Genomic DNA, 17,881 nt, shown 5'->3' on the forward strand with positions numbered 1-17,881 from the left:
GAAATATTAAGTTTCTGATATTTTTAAGCTCACATTTTTCTTTACTGTTATGTATAATGGTGCGATATTTGTATCACACCTTGCTTCTTTTAAGATTAGTAAACTAATATATAATTTTAGTCCTTTGGAAACCACTTTCTTGCATGGTAAAATTGATTTTTGTTTGAAATATATAGTTTGCAGATAACCCATGTATTCATTTCTTTCTATATATTACTTTTACTTAAAGGCAAGATAAGCTTAAAAATGTGCTTAATGGGCTAACTGATTAGTAGTTGGCCTTTCCATCGGAGAACCGTGTTTGTATTGGTAATCGTTAGGGACACAGAAAATAAAAGCTTAGACTAGAATCTTAAAACTGTAATGAGAAGCCCAACCTCAGACCATCTTTTGAGCACAGAGAAGAAAAATTTCTTTGTTCTCTTTTGACACTTTGTCTTTGGGAAAGGAGCAGGGGTCTAGAAGCAGGCTAAAAGAATAAATAATATATTTGATATATTATTCCATGTAAGAGACCCTCAAAAGATAGACACTTTTTGTTATCTTCACAAACTGTATACCCTGTTTTCTAAAATACCTTACCAGGATGTTGTAGTCCAAGGGAAGAGGCAGTTTCCCTGAGATAAGAGCAAACACACTCTTTGAAAGTAATCCCAGGTATGAGGATTAGAAAGATAACTTGAAGCTTCATTTCTTTTTATCTTATCACATCTTTGCTCCCTCACAGGACTATAAATGATAAGTTCTGTTTAAAAGAACACCACATTGGAGCTGCACAAGCTGAAGCAAAATTTTTTCCCAACTTGTTCTGGGCACTAGGGAAAGAGAGACTGCCCCTCACTAACTCTCAAAAAGTTTGTGTAATATGGGAGAGTGATGTTTTCACACAGTGATGGTATGCTTCAGTGTACACTGTACCCAAAAAAAAAAAAAAAAAAAAAAAAAAAAGCACAATTCTGTAACAGCAAGGAGTTTCCAACATGTGAGGGATCCTTCAAGACTTCATGAAAAATGTGCATTATGAAAACCTCCAGACATGTATTTCAATCATTTTTACATCAAAATAAATTTATCTTTATTCTCATGAACTATTAGAAGTATCTTCACATAAGCCAGTTAGCCATATGAGACAGAAGACAATGGATAAACGATGCATCTAATTTTTCATGGTCTACATTCTCATGTCTAGGAAGAGAGCAGTGTTGGGATGTCTCCTGATGAATTCTGAGGTTTGTATCAGAGAATGTGCTCGACTCAGAGGTCCTAAGCCAGCTGGGGACCTGGAGGTGATTCTAAGGCTCACACTTTGATTTGCGAAGAGAGATATTGACTTTATAGTTGGTTTGTTTTGTGGATTTTTTTTTTTTTTTTGGTGAGGGGGCAAATAAGGTATTAAACAGTAAGTAACCTATTCATGTTGTTTGAAAAATGAATATATAATGATGTAGAGGACTGGGTCATAATGGCATTATGAATATTTCAAAAACACAGAAGAAAGAACTTATAAAGACTTTCATGCTATCTAAGATGCATTTCACTGGGAAGGAGCGTAATCGGGGAATGTCAGTTGATGTGTTAATTTCTTTTAAAGGAGTCTGATGTGATATGTTTAGAGGGTGATACAATTTAACATTATTCATTTATAAAACACAAAATATAGTATTTGTGATCATTTAATATGATATAGGTTTAAATAAATATATTTACTGCTTATGAGGGAAAGGTTTAAAACTTTCAACAGGTTATAAGACCTGCTTAAAAGGAAGAGAAATTTCAAGTTTCAGGTGCTGGAAACTTCATTTATTCTTTTCCATTAGAGACAGAAAAAGAGGCACACTTTTCTTGGGCACTCTTTAGATGGTTACATCACTAAGTCACCACACGATCCCAATCCTACCCTGACCTTATTTATAAGGTATTTCCATGGCATGAACTCAAGGACATAATATAGCAAAGTTTATGACAAATCAGTCATATCCACTCTTTTAAATAATTTATTAGGGGTCTGCAGTAGGGTGCACTAAGAGCATTTCTTTTAAACTCTTCCATAATTCAGATTTTATCAATGTGGAATTACCCTGTGGTCAATTAAATCTGAGGGAGTGCAGTTTTTATGTTTCTTGAATACACAGGACTTCAAAGCAAACATTACTTTATGATATATTAATAACACAAGGAATTTTACTAGTAATATTTGGTGAGGCATAAAAGAACCTAAGACTCTATCTATTTGTACAGCAGCAGAATGGATCTAAGAATGATTCTAACCGTAACTCTTAGTCAAACACATTAGCACAGTCCATTTATGTAGTAGAATGTTCAGTAGAGACCAAGGAATATTCTTTGATGTTAAAATTGGAATACTTCTCTAAAAATATCCTTCTGTATATAGATGCCAAGCCTAAATTATCATTTAAAAACCACAGTAAGTGGCTCCATTTTTTTGCAATACAAAATAATCTGATGGAATTGAAAATTTGTTTTCCTTCCAAATTCTAAGAACCAATTCAAAAGTAGCAGAAACCCATTTTTTTTTTTTACTGAAATAATGTTTCTTCTAAAATTACTGGCCATATACTTTAGTAAATTAAAATATTCTAAAAACACTCTAAGATGGTTTCAGCTTATTATTTAGTTTAGAACCATATTAGACAAATCAAGCACCCCAAAGGTACCATGTGACCAATTATATTCTAATAGATCAGTGGAATTGCTGTTAATGATGCAAAGGTCAATAAAATCCCTTAGAAATACAAAGAAATTCCTTTCTCTTACCTGTAAATTACAGATGTACTAAGGCTGCTTTATTTTGTTTCCTAGTTTCTTTTTCCTTCTATAACTTCATACATTCAAAATATAGGATCATTTTGTAGTATCTGTGTGGTTCCTTAATTAATTTCAAGAGTTTCTTTTTTTAATACAAAACTTGCATGGTATTATGCATAATTAAGTACTTGATAAATTGATTATTTCAAGATAAGGTCATTGTGGCAAATTTAAATCATTTTTTTCCTGAATTATAGTTTATGAAGATCCCTCTTAGCTTTTGGTAATCTGATAACGTGTGTATAGATACTAGAACATCAAATGTTTCTATCAGTTTTTAACAAAATAAGGAATTAAAACTAATTTTTATGAGGGTTTAATTTAAGTGTCATCATAAATGTAGCCACTTGGTTTAGTCCTATCAGTTCAAAATGGGAAAACTGAAAAAATAATACATAGAGGAGAAAATCCTGCTTACCCTTATCTGAAATGCTTGGGACAAGAAGTATTTCATATTTTAGATTTTTGGGAATTTTGGAATATTTGCTTATGTAATGAAATATCTTGGGGAGAGGTCTCAAGTCTAAATATGAAATACGTTTATGTTTCTTTCAAATTCACCTTATACACATATCCTGAGGGTAATTTTGTATGATATTTTGTGTGTTTGCCTTTGGTTGTGACCTGTCACACAAGGTCAGCTGTGGAATGTTCCATCAGGTTGAAGCTCAAAAAGTATTTAAAATATTAATATAATGTAAATGCATATCTATGGGGGAGAGAGTAAACTTTAAGATTAGCATTACATCAAATCTAAAAGCAAAATGGAAGAATTTAGAGATTGGTTGAATTTATATTAAACGTGTCTTTTTCATTTTGCAGTTTTATCATTATTGTTTTTAATATTTAAGCACCCAGCAATCAACTTGTATTTAAAGGAACTCTCCGGTGAGGTATGGACAGAACCTAAAAATCAATCACTTTTCTCTCAATTCAGAGGTAGAGGAGGGGTGGGCACGGTGAGGAACAGAACTTCAAAAGGAACCAAAGGTTAAGAGAAAGCCATCTTGTTAGCGGATAGAACAGCGTACAGTGTGTTTGCCTTGGGGACTGAAACTGTATTGAGTATTCCTGTATTAAATGGGCTCTCTAAGCGATGCCATCATTACCTCCAGGTAGGTACTGGATGACTCCCCAACAAGTGTTAGATAGAGGACAGGTTGCTGCAAGTCCTTACTCTTTCCTCACAAAAAAGAGATGCAAGAAACACTCACATTCTAGATAATTCAAATATTAAACTGAAAATTCTGGCCTTAATGTGGTCAGGGAAAAAAACACAGGTTATTAGGTGATGAATCCAGTCCTACTTTCTTTTCCAATTTCTTCTGTATGTTCCCATGGTTATAATGAGAATCAAAATATGTTCCCTAAATTTTCTTCAAAAAGTACATTAAGAAATCTGGATTTATTTATCTTTAAAGCCCAATTTGGCATTCAGATGCCCACAAATTACAACTCTCTTTTACACATCAATCTCACAATTGATGAAAAAATGTTAATTATTAATACTCCCAAAATGCATGCTTAGCCTGTCATTGGAGACGCCCAGTTTTCACACTGTAGTGACTGGGTTTAAATTCTGGCACTAGATCCTGACTGTAACTTTCTACTGATGCAGACCTCAGGAGGCAGCAATGATGGCTCAAGTAACTGAGTCCCTGCCACCCACCACTCATGGGGGAGACCTAGATCGGGTTCCTGGCTCCTAGCTTCAGTCTCACCCAGCCCGGATAACTCTCTCTCACTCCTCTGTCTCTCTGTCTGACCATCAAATAAATGATTTTTTAAAAATAGGGAACATTGTTAATACACTGTGCTTATTTGAGAATTTTTCACTTTATTCCATATTAAAAGTTCTTGTTATCCGAACTTCACACTATGTTGGGCTAATCAATCATTCTCACCATATTCTGAGAAGAAACTTGGAGCTGCAAATCATCTGCCTGTCATTTGGTGTCCTTGGCTATATGATTTATCAAGTCACCCCGGAGCTTTTCTCCATAGTTCATACCAGCTCCAGGCCATTTCTCCCCAGCATACTCAAGGAAGGACTCACCTTCTTTTTCCTATATTCCTGTTACCATGCTCTTACTTGGTTTTCCTTACCTATCCTCATTGCTCTTCACCATTTCCACCAAACTCTACCTTATCAAAGTTGTCACTGCATTTTAAAAATGGTTTGCATGCTGAAGACAGTAATGAAACATTCTTGCCTTTGGAGAAGCTACTGGAATACAGCAGGAGAGAGAAGCCAGGAAGCAAATCTTGACTTCAGTGCTAGCACAGGGGTGCATATGGTTGGGAAGAGCTGCCAGAGGGCACAACTCATGTCATTTGGTTTTGAAAATTTGACAACTGATAGCCAAGTGGTGACTTTCAGATATGATGGACTTAGGAAGGTTTGCCCTCCTTGAGTAATATGTTGTTAGGGGGAAAAGGGTCTTCTAGAAGTGGAAGGGCTCAGATGGGAGAGACCATGGAATGAGTGCGTGGATTTCAGATTCTTTCATGAGAGCCTACAGGAGAGTGGATCAGAGCTGGCAAAGCTGGAGTCCAAGCCCAGCAGACACTGAGCCTCTGCTGCAGCAAGCTTGGGGGGAGCAGACAATGGCATCCAGTTCTCCAACAATGGAAAGGGGTAGGAGAATGAGTTTGAGGGAGAGAAACTGCTGATTGTAACCATTTGAATATGGAATGTGGGGAAGCTGAGCAGGTGAGCAAATCACAGCACCTCTCACGGAGGCAGGTGTATGAGTAAAGACACTGTTTGGTGGAAAGATGTTCTGATTGAACAGCATCTTTCTATCACTTCTGAGTTTGTCACTCTTTCTCTTAAAATTCCTTAAGGCAGAGAGCTTCCCATTATCCTGTCAAAACACCCATTTCCTTCAAATTGCGTGTTACTTCTGCTAGTGTTAGACAAATATAACCAACAGAGACAGAGCTCCCTAGAGAAAGTCAATTTCAACTTGAAACCTAGAAACCCTTGGCACTGACTCCATCTTCAAGTCTTCCCTTCATGTAAGGACGGAAGGCAGGGATAATTAGAGGATGTGGTAAGCTCCATTCTTAGTAAGTTCTATTTCCAATCGGTTTTTCATGTCAGCCTGAAAATTGGAAAGCACGGACCCGAGCTGTGATGGGTGCACACCTATCAGCTTCTGGAATCTTTCAGTGCACAACAGCATTGGTAATCCAATCTTGGTTAAGCACTTTTAAACCAAATTCCATAGTGCTGAAGGAAAATAACCATAGATATTTGTCTAATAATAATAAATTGTTGTCCTTGAAAATTTAATCTATACAATTCACACTTTGTGCAGGCTGCCCAAAGGTATCCTATCTTGCACCTATTACTCAAAGAGTAATTGAAATAGAATAATATAGAGATTGCTCTTATGTATCGGAAGCTCCCCTGTCGGCTCTTTGATCATCACTGGCTTTTTTTGCCCAAAGAGTTTGTGAGCCTTTGTCGACATCACTTAAAACAAAGAGCTGTCCCAGAGGTTGATGGTTCTTTGATACTTGGTTGTGCTTTTTTGTATAAAGGACATAGAAGTCTGTTAGAATCGTGTATTAATAGACATGCTATTATCTAAAGGTTGATATGAATTGGATTTAATATTTCCCACACTGAAACTTTAAAGAAAGAAAGACCCCAGTGGCCAAAATTTAAAAATATATGTCATTAAAATTTTTTAATCCTCTAATTTCGTCTGTTAATATGACAAGAGACAATATGAAAATTCTCTGGTACTTTCGTGACTTATTTGGTAAGGTTTAGTTGTCATTTTTTATCATGTGATTAATATGGGAAAACATGACTGGACACAAAATTCCAGCACTTACTATAGTTGCTGATTTGGTGTGTCTCTTATTTCAAACTAATAAACTCCAAGGATGAAAACAGTGAAGAAAAGTGTACAAAATATATAAAATCAATATGAGAATAAGCTTTTAAGACTATTGAATTTGATTTTTGCTCTAAAAATGAATATTACACTGAAAAATTTAATTATCTGTGAATTTGCTAAGATATTCTATTATGATCTTACATGAATATAAATATATTTAAGTATTCTTTTAATATTTCATTTCTATGAATTTCTCTCATTTCACTAGGTAAGTAATTTTTCAAAAAAAGAAAACTAAGAACTTTTTAAGAATGTTTTGGGACAACAAAATCACTCAATAGATGCTCATGCAAAAAAAAAATCCAAGTTCACGATTCTGTTAACAACCTTTTGCAGATGATGATTTTGATGCTTATTTTAAAGTATTATTTTGTTTTTTTAGCTTTTATTTTAAGATTTATTTATTTACTTGAAAGAGTTACACAGAGAGAGGAGAGATAGATAGAGAGAGAGAGAGAGAGAGAGAGATCTTCCATCCACTGGTTCACTCCCCAATTGGCTGCAACGGCTGGAGCTGCGCCAATTTGAAGCCAGGAGCCAGGAGCTTCTTCCATGAGGGTGCAGGGGCCCAAGGACTTGAACCATCTTCTACTGCTTTCCCAGGCCATAGCAGAGAGCTGGATGGGAAATGGAGCAGCCAGGACTCAAACCGGCACTCATATAGCATGCCGGCACTGAAGGTGGTGACTTTACCTGTTACACCACAGCACTGGCCCTGGAAGTATTATTTTCCATGTAGTGATTTTACATACAATACAATTTCTTTTTCCCAAGACTACAAAAAGAAGAAAGAAGAAAAAAGAAAAAAAAAAGAAAAAAGAAAACAAACAAAAAATGTTTTCATTCTTTAAACAGGTAAATTTTCACCTTTGTCTTAAAGCACATCCATGCAGACCAGAGAATCCTATTGGATTCTTCCCTTCTAAAATGTTTTGTTTTAAAAATTCCGGGCTGGGGCCAACACTAGTAGGATAGGCCTCTGCCTGCAATGTCAATATTCCATACAGGTGTTGGTTCATGTTCTAGCTTCTCCTCTTCCAATCCAGCACCCTGCTTATGGCCTGGGAAAACAGTAGAAGATGGCCCAAGTGCTTGGGCCCTTACACCCATGTGGGAGACCCAGAAGCAGCTCATGGATCCTGGCTTCAGATTGGCCCAGCTCTGGCTATTGTGACCATTTGGGAAGTGAAGCAGCAGATGGAAGACCGTTCTCTCTGTGTCTTCCTCTCTCTGTCTGTAACTCTATCTCTCTAATAAATAAGTATTTTTTTTTTAAAAGAAAGTTCCAGGCTCAGTCATTTCATTTGCTTATATCTGCACTTCTTTTCGTATTTGATAAAGCACCTATATCAAAATTTGTTACTATCCTTTCATATTTTAGTCTAAAATTGCTCAACTACATTATGAGGTTGTCAGTTTATCTTCCTGTTTTAAATTATAGCTTCTAAGGGGTAAGAGTGGACTTCCATGGGCTATCCAGTAAAGCCCGACAATGTCCCACAAAACCAAGCACCCACACCCCCTGATTTAATGATATGGCCATAGTCAATAAGTTGAGTTATCCTCACACTTTCTATATCTTTATAGTCAGTTCCTCCTGACATTCTTAACGTGATAGGTAATGAAAATGGTCATGTTAGAGATAAAGGATATAGGATCTCTAGGAATAAGACATCAGTGGATCAATTAAGGCTATTTAGTTTAATGGTTAAAAAAGTGTAGTAGATAAGTTAAGGGATATTTAAGAGGCAATTTAATTCCTAAGATCTCTTTAGATTGCATCTGTTCAATAGCCCTGGCTGGCACTAGAAATTATATAAGGAAGTGTTCTCTTTGACTTCATCACACATTGTAATAAAAACTGATAGCTTCATAGGGCTTTAGATATTTTATAATAGGCAAAGCATCTTGTTTATATTAGGTATTCAATATTTGTTGGATTGCATTAAATATTGTACACAGATTCTGAGTAAGCTTTGTTCAGGCTTTATTGAAACTTCTAAATCTTATAGCAAGCATCCTGCATCATATCATTTTTGCAGGATTCATTTTTCAAAAATATATAATATAATTATACTTTTGGAGATTTTATATAAACATCTTTCACAATAAATTCCTGACCTTACTATGTTCTCTAAATCTTTAATTTATTCAACAGAATGCTTTTATGCTTTTAGCTGCTTGAAAATCTAAAATTAGGAGTTAGGTCACACGATAAAAAAATTTATAACAGAGAAGCACATTAAGGTGAGTCTGCTGTTAATTCTTTAAATTAAGCAGAGACAAACTTATAGACAAATCAATTATATATCAAAAACCATCACTGTCTGATCTTGTGAAACTGAACTTGAAAGTCAATAGTCTTGTATCTCTCTTGTCACCAGATAAAATGAAAAGATATTAGGGGTTGGCACTGTGGCATAGTAGTCTATTGCCTTCACCTGCAGTGCTGGCATTCTATGTGGGAGTCAATTCTAGTTCTGTCTGCTCCACTTCCAATCCAGTGACCTGTTAACACTGGGGAAACCAGTGGAGGATAGCCAAGTGTTTGGGCCTCTGCACCCTTGTGGGAGATCTGGAGAAAGCTCCTAGATTCAGGCTTCAGATCAGCCCAGATCCGGCCATTGCAACCATTTGGGGAGTGAATCAGCAGATGGCTTACTCTGCCTCTCAAATAAATAAAAATCTTTTAAAAATCATATTAAATACTAAGACTTTTTCATATTTTGGAAATTTAGTTAATGTTTAAAATACTCAAACAGTCCAATATAATGCTCTTAATGTGAAATTAAAAAATTTCAAATATATTCATGATAATTTAGAATAATTAATACAGTATAATTCTTCAAGGAATACATATTTTGGGTTTTTTCCCAAAAATTTATGTAAATACCTTTTGCATAACTTAAATATCAGTCAGAATAAATTAAAATAATTTTCCCAGAAATATTCTACTAATAATGTAGAATTGTGTATGCTTTATTAATTTAACATATAGAAGTTGGGTGAAATTCAGATCTACATAAAATAAAGCACACATTTTAGATGACATGATAGAGACCAGAATAAATGATAAAATCCAGCTGTATCATAACAAAAAATATTGGGGTAATAGCAGCATCTTTTGATGAAATGAAATTAATATACTAAAATGTGGTAGTTCATATTTCACATCTCTTTGTACAATAACATGTAACAGGTTGACTAGTTTTCTCACTTCTTAAGGTAGTCTGACCACAATATATTTGATTAAACTTCTTGCCCAGAAGCATAGATAGCTGCCCACACTTCAGTAACATGAGTGGTTGATGAAAAAAGGAGAGAAAAGAAATAGTGTTTGTCCCTGTTAGGAAAAGAGTTACAGATTTGTGCCTCCTCACATGGGACACTAACTCTTTTCTTAACAGTCCCCAGATTCATCCTCAACTTCATCCATGAAAGAATGCTAAGGTCAGGTAGTCAACAAATCAGAGAAAAGTCTATTGTGACTAAACACCATATTGACTAAGTTCAGTTTATTGCTTGATGTGGCAGCAGGACTTCCCAGATACCTTGCTGGTAGGTCCGCTGGTTTGGGAGGGTAGACTGCTGTATCCACCTCCTGGTAGTATGTTGTGACAATACAAATAACTTATACTCTTCCCACTAAGTGGCAGAGGCATCTCTCCTTCCTCTTTCTTACTAGACTCTCTCCAAGAAGTCTCCTTTCCTCTAATAGCTATTACTTGTGTCTGGCAAATGTTTATTGGATGAATTGTAGTTACACTCTAGCAAATGCACTTGTTCACCCACTTCACAGGGAATAATGCATACTTCATAAAAGTATATACTTCCAGACATACATATAGATGTCAATAAAGGGGAACATTTTAATCTTGAACACCTCTACTCATTTTTTTTTTTTTTGCTATTTTGCATCTCTTCTAGTTTAAGCTTCCCTTCTTTTTTTAAATTCTAATAACATGTCTACTTAATAGAGTGGTTTTAGCTCAATGTGGATACATTGTTTTTAAAAAATCAGTATCACATTGTAGGCATGGAAAGCCAAGACACTCTGGAAAAAAAAAAAAATAAAAAAAGAAGAAGACCCAAATGAAAGATCTCTGTGAGTGAGATCCCAGTGGAAAGAATGGGGCCATCAAAGAAGGAGGTACTTTTCTCTGAAGGGAGGAGAGAACTTCCACTTTGACTATGACCCTGTCAGAATAAGATCAAAGTCGGCTAACCCTAAAGGCTTCCATATCCTTGGCAGCTCATGACTAGAGCCTATAGGGAGATTACTGACACCATAAACAAGAGTGTCAAATTGTTAAATCAACAACAGGAGTCACTGTGTACTTATGTCTCGTGTGGGATGTGTCCTTAATGTGTTGAATGTGCAGTGATGCTATAACTAGTACTAAAACAGTATTTTTACACTTTGTGTGTCTGTGTGGGTGCAAACTGATGAAATCTTTACTTAGCATATACTGAATCGATCTTCTGTATATAAAGATAATTGAAAATGAAAAAAAAAAAAAAACCCTAGTGTTAAATTGGAAATTGCATACAAAATTAAGCAATTTTTAAAAAATATCATGTAGGATCTCTGTCTTTAACGTGCTGTACACTGTTATTTAATGCTATAACTAGTACTCCAACAGTATTTTTTTCACTTTGTGTTGCTATGTGGGGGCAAACTGTTGAAATCTTTACCTAATATATACTGAACTGATCTTCTGTATATAAAGAGAATTGAAAATGAATCTTGATGTGAATGGAAGGGGAAAGGGAGCGGGAAAGGGGAGGGTTGTGGGTGGGAGGGAAGTTACGGGGGGGGGGGGAAGCCATTGTAATCCATAAGCTGTACTTTGGAAATTTATATTCATTAAATAAAAATTAAAAAAAAAATCAGTATCACTAGCATATGCAAAAACAATATTTTGTTAAATTTAGTTTAATTGACATAATAATTCTATATATTAGGAATGAGATAATTTGATACATGTATATAATATGTAATGGTCAAATCAAGATAATTAGCATTTCATCTTTAAACATTTATTATTTCTTTGTGTTTGAAGCATATGAACTCCTATCTTCTAGTTCTTTTTAAACTAGTATATTTTAGAATAGTATGGTAGGCTATAGAAAAATATAGTCACCCTACTATGATGTAGAACACTAGAACTTTTTCTTCTTTTCTGCATTTTTGTACCCATTATAAATCTTCTTCTGTCCTTCTACCCCTGCCCTTTGTAGCTTCTGGTGGCAATTTAACTGTTCTCTTCTTCCATGATAACTTTTTTTTTGGTTTCCATATCTGAGTGATAACCTAAGAAGTTTGTCTTCCTATATCTATTTTATTAAACTGAATATCCTAATGGCAAATGATTTTCTTGTTAAGTATACTAAGGAAAAATTTTGCATGAATCAATAAGTGAGGGATTAATTTAAATTCTTGGAAAAGAGATACATGCTTGTGAGAAAATGGATAAAAATAACCACAACTAAAGTTATTCTTTGGTATTTTTTAGGTGAGTTACAAATCATTTTCTAATTCAGTTATCAGAGCAATTCTCCAGTATCATATTATTATCCTCTATTTTCACATGAGGAAATTGAGGACATGCAATATACATGGAATTTACACTGACCATTAATGGCAACATCATATTGACTTCGGTATTATGTCTTTCATTTTGTTGTTCTGTAATTTGATCCAAAATCACTTTTGAAAGAGGACATCTCTTATAACAACAGACTTTTAGTACAAATAAGTACTCCATTAATTTTAGTTTACTCATGAGTACTTCAAGAAGTTCACAAAACATGTATTATGAAAAAAAAGAATGCATTTCAAAAACTTTTGTGCCAAAATAAATTTTTTATTCCATTTTCTATGAACTTTAAAAAGTATCCTTGTATCATCACATGGCAATTAGAAAGCCATCTTATTTGATCAGATTTAGTCATTCCATTGTTATGTTCTTTTATTTTTTTCTAATTAATGCTTTGATGTAGAAAATCTCTTCGAAAATTGTATTGCAATCCTGACTACTTCACTTTCTATCTTCTGATAGTGTTGGAAGGATATAATAGTTGTTTTTGTTAAACTCAAGTGGGGAGAGTCAGGAGCTCTGATTTTTACAGAGAATTTTAGTAAAAAATCATACAACTAGTTGAGGGCAATGTTAACTCTAGACACAAGGATCCTGATTCCTAGTCCAGCAGCCTTTCCACAGTATCAAATTACTTTTAACATCCTGTCTCCAACTCCACACAACATTACCCAAAAAGGCACTGAAATGTTACAGACGTACAGAGATACCGATAGCACATTGAATGAAGTAGATTATATTTTATCATATCCATTGAGTCTGGCAATTCTAAAATAACATATGAATTGCAATGCTATATGTGTCTATGAAAGAATAATAAAGAACAACCCTGGTTCTTCTTTCAATGGGGTTAGAGTGGGCCCTTTTTGTCCCTTAATTTCCCTAATTAGTCTCAATTGTGTTCTCCCTCTAAGTTAGCAGGCCAAGATAGTATCTGCTTTATTGCCATGGGAGGGAAACTTGCTCTTATTGAGCTTTATTAGATACTCCATTCTCTCATTTAGAATCCTATTAAGTTTCCCCTTGGCATTTTCTAAATCAATTAGTTTTAGCCTTACCCTTCTTAATATGCTCCTTTTGGAGGCTCCTAATTTTAGTCCCTAACTCTGATATTTGTAGTTGCCTTTCCCTTTTCTTTTGGGCAAAGATTTCAATCAATTTTCCCTGCAATACTGCTTTGCTAGCATCCCACAGAGTCATATCTGTGACCTCACCATTATCACTGTCTGCTAAATATTCAGCCCATATGTCTTCGGGCTTTTCCCTAAACCATTGCTGCTGAAGGAAGTAATTATTACTTTACCATCTTAGCACTCCCTTGTTGCTTTTCAAGGGAAATAATTCCACACCCAAGTGAATCATTGCATGGTCCGAAACTAGAATCTTGTCAATAGAATAGCAACTTTGCCCTTAGTCTCTAGAGGGGCTAGAAAAAAATGGTTCTGGAAAAGGAAGAACAATTTGTAGAATAAATAATATGTAAGTTGTGACCATGAGCATGCTTATTTGTTTTAAAAATCTAAACAAAGAGTTAGTGGATTGCATGGTCACAAAGAATTAGAGAAATATTAACTTTTAGCACCATGAAGGGAATTCCTACAAGGTTAGGGAATTGTATGGGTAACTTATCTAGATATTTATTTAGTTTATATATTTGTTTATATATTTGTTTTTATAAACACATCTAGGTTAAATACACAGCAAACTCTGGATTCTATTAAAATAGATAGAAAAAAGACTGGAAAGAAAAATATTTTTACATAAGTACAGTAAGTTATGGGCAATTTTAATATCAAGCCAATGGATTTTCAAATGCAATAAAACAATCATATATTTATTATCAGAAAAGAAGTCTAGAAATCACTAAAAATCTCTATGTAGTAGAGCATTATAGCAATTTGCTTTTCTAGAATTCACAAACTAAAATTTAACCATCTTAGAGTTAAGAACATTTAGTGTAGTCTAATTCTTTGCGACTATCTCCATTATGTTTCCAGTGAGTGCACTGTTTTAGAAATATGTGTTTCCTTTTCCTGCTAAAATAATGTATTTTTCCCCAGGCAAGTTTAAATAGTTTTAAGCAAATAAATTGAGATGCACATTTGACAATATCAGCTCATGTCATGGGATTAGAAAAATAAATTCTAGAAAAGACAGACCTAAAAATATACATGCAAAAAGCCATACAGAAACTCCACAATGAATAAGGCCACCAAATTTTTCAATATAGCAATGTACAAAATGAAGAAAACTATTCATTATTCAATAATTCATCAAGTATTGAGCACTATGTTTTTGTAGGAATATGACATTTGAGACATAATTTTATGAGAAATGCTATAATAGTCTGTGCTCCAATATTTCAATGGCTACCACAAACACTACTGGCATTGGTAGTAGGGCGGGTCCTCTATTATCACCACTCCCAGTCCTCTATAATCACCATTAAACATACTTAATATCAAGAAGACAACTTGATAAACTTAAGTTAAAATGCTTTCCAAGTGTATAGGATGCTGAGTTGTACACTCTGCAGTAAAAATGGCCCCCTAAGTGGTGTCAGGAGAGTGGGGCACCATAAGGGTCTCCATGTCTAAGTTGTTTCCAAGGATCGCATTCACTAAGGTCACTTCTATAGTTATTCAGTTGCCCTATAACCCTTGTGTTAGCAGCCCAGAATCCTTTCATCTAGAGAACTTCGTTATCCAAAAATGTTTTTGGTTTCTCAGTGCTCTGATATGGAATACTGGTGTTACAGGCAGTGGCTTAATCTGTTGAGTCACAATATTTTCCCCATGCACAGCCTTTAAATACAGAATAACATAATTTCAAAATATATAAAGCAAAAGAGGGAACAACTATGAGAAAGAACTGTGCAAGCTGACCACCACGGTAGAAGATTTAAACATTAAATAATTATAAAGTAAGCACAACAGAAGTCAATGAAAGTAGGTTTGAATTATAGTATGTTTCATCAAACCAATAAATACAGAACTCTGGATTCAACAGCTGGAATATATACACTGTTTCTGGCACTTAAGAACATTTAAATGTTCTAGGTTAGTGCTGCTCAAATTGTGGTTCATGTGCTAGTCTGATTTATGGCCTCTGTTAACAATCCATGACAAAACAAGTTCAGAAACTAAGAGTAAACACTTAGAAAGTTTCATAACACTTGACATTGTTTGACTTCCAAGAGTATGATCGCTGTACAAATGAGATTTGCACTTTATGTATTGTGTAGAACCATGTTCTTATGGAGAAGCGACAATAACAGTTACTCAGTGAAGCATTTGTGCCAAGACTGGGGCATTTGGCTCAGCAGTTAAGTCTCTACTTGGGACAGTCACATTCCACATCAAAGTGTGTGGCTTCGAGTCAGGGCTCAGCTTCTGATTCCAGCTTCCTGCTAAAGCACGCCTTGGGAGGTAGTAGATGATGGCTCAGGTATGTGGGAGCTTGCCACCCCTTTGGGAAACTTGAACTGAATTCCACTTTCCTGGCTTGAGCCTGGCCCATCCTGGCTATTTTGGGAATTAACCCATAGTTGGAAAATCTCTTGCTATCTATATGACTTTCTGTCTCTGCCAATCAAATAAATGAAAATAATTTCTAAAAAAATAAATACTATTAGGAATAGACATGAACATTTTATTAGATATGAATGATTTTAAAAGGCAGTAAAAGAATATTTTGAAAACCTTTATATCAGTAAGTTTGAAGACAGGTAAAATGGGAAAATGAAATCTGAAAAATACACGAATTGCCAAAATAGATTTTAAAAGATATGGAAAACTATACTACTCCTATGATCACTGAAGAAATTTCTTCAGTGCTTAAGTCAGAACATTAAAATCTCAAGCTAGAAAAGTTTTATAAGCCAGTTTCACAAAATATTTGACAGAAAGATAATTTTCATCTTGTACAAACCCTTCCAGAGAGTTTTGTGAGCTTAGTGTAAGGCTGACACTAATCTAAGAAAGAACATTATGACAACATCAGATTTTAGGTCACTCCCACTTGTATACACAGTCACAAAAATCTTCAAAAGAATATTAGCCAAATGAAATCAAAATTGTTTTCTAGAAACATAGTGTGAAGGTAGATTTATCTCAAGATTATGATACAGTTTCTATCTTTTAAAATTTATTCATGGAATTTGCTACATTAACAGACTAAATGTCTCTGAGAACACCTAGATTATGTCAATTGATGAAATAATGTAAGGCACAAAATCAAAAGAACCTTTTAAACCATAAAAAGAAAAGGAACTTTCAAAAATCAATAACAGGTATGTTTAGAAAACTCTCATACACTTTGATAAATAATTACAAAATGGTAAAAGTTGTCAGTTGAATATTGGGAACAAGACTGTCTACAGTCACCACTTCTATTCAATATCCCACAGGTTCTGGTCACAATAACAGAAAAAAATAACAGTTCTAATTTTCAGAAAGAAATCATAAAAAATCTTATTTAGAATAACAATGCTATCTACTTAAGGAACTACATAAATTAGTGGAATTAGTGAGTTAAGATTTGCAGGTACAAAATTAACACAAAAAATCACATTTCTGGTTATAAGCAGCATCAACAACAAAGAATTTTACATATGTAATGCTGTACACACACATAGACATATACACATATACACATATAATGCACAACATACTGAGAAGAAGAAAACTACTAACAGTTTAATGAAGAAAATTACTCCTTATATATATTTAGAGATCATTTTAAGAGAGCTAAGAAAGAGAGAACATGGCCAGGTTTATGACTTTGTCTTTCTCATAGGTGTCAGTACCCTCCAAATTTAGCTGTGGACTACAAGATATTCCAAATGATATCTTAGTAAGTTAGAACAAGTGTTTGTTTGATTATTTGTAGAACTTTCAAGCTTCATTCAAAATTTATGTGAGAAACAAAATTCCAAGCACAGACACATAAAATTATGTAAATTTTGCAAATATGATTTTCATGCTGAGATAAATAAACCAATGAAAGAGAATTGAGAACTTTGAAACAGACTCATGCATATTCATTTAAAAATGTTTATAGAATGTTTTTAAGGTTGGTTGTAGGTGTGTGTGATTAGTGAAAACAAGCAAGTATTCTGGTTTGTATGCTATTGAGTGATAAAAACTCGCATTGAAGAACAATGTAGAAAGTATAAGACATTTGATTGTGTTTTGGCAATTTCTATTTGAAAAAAAGAAGACGAAAATTGATTTCGCCTCACACCTTAATTCTAAAAGCAGTTCTGGGTAGAAACAAAACTTAAATTTACCAGGCAAAACTTCATAATTTTTAGAATAAAAGAGAATTTTATCTTCATGATTTCAGAATAGGGAGGGATTTCTTCTTCAGGATGCAGAAATTACTCACCAACAGAGGGTAAATGATAAACCTTATTACTTTAAGCTTAACAAACATTGCTTATCAATAGATGTCAAAAGTACTTGAAAAGACAAGTTATATACCAGCGGAAGATATTCTGGGCAAATGTACTGAAACATAATATCTACAAAACAAAAAGAT

This window comes from Lepus europaeus, chromosome 16 (genome assembly GCF_033115175.1).
Source record: "Lepus europaeus isolate LE1 chromosome 16, mLepTim1.pri, whole genome shotgun sequence".
NCBI lineage: Eukaryota > Metazoa > Chordata > Mammalia > Lagomorpha > Leporidae > Lepus > Lepus europaeus.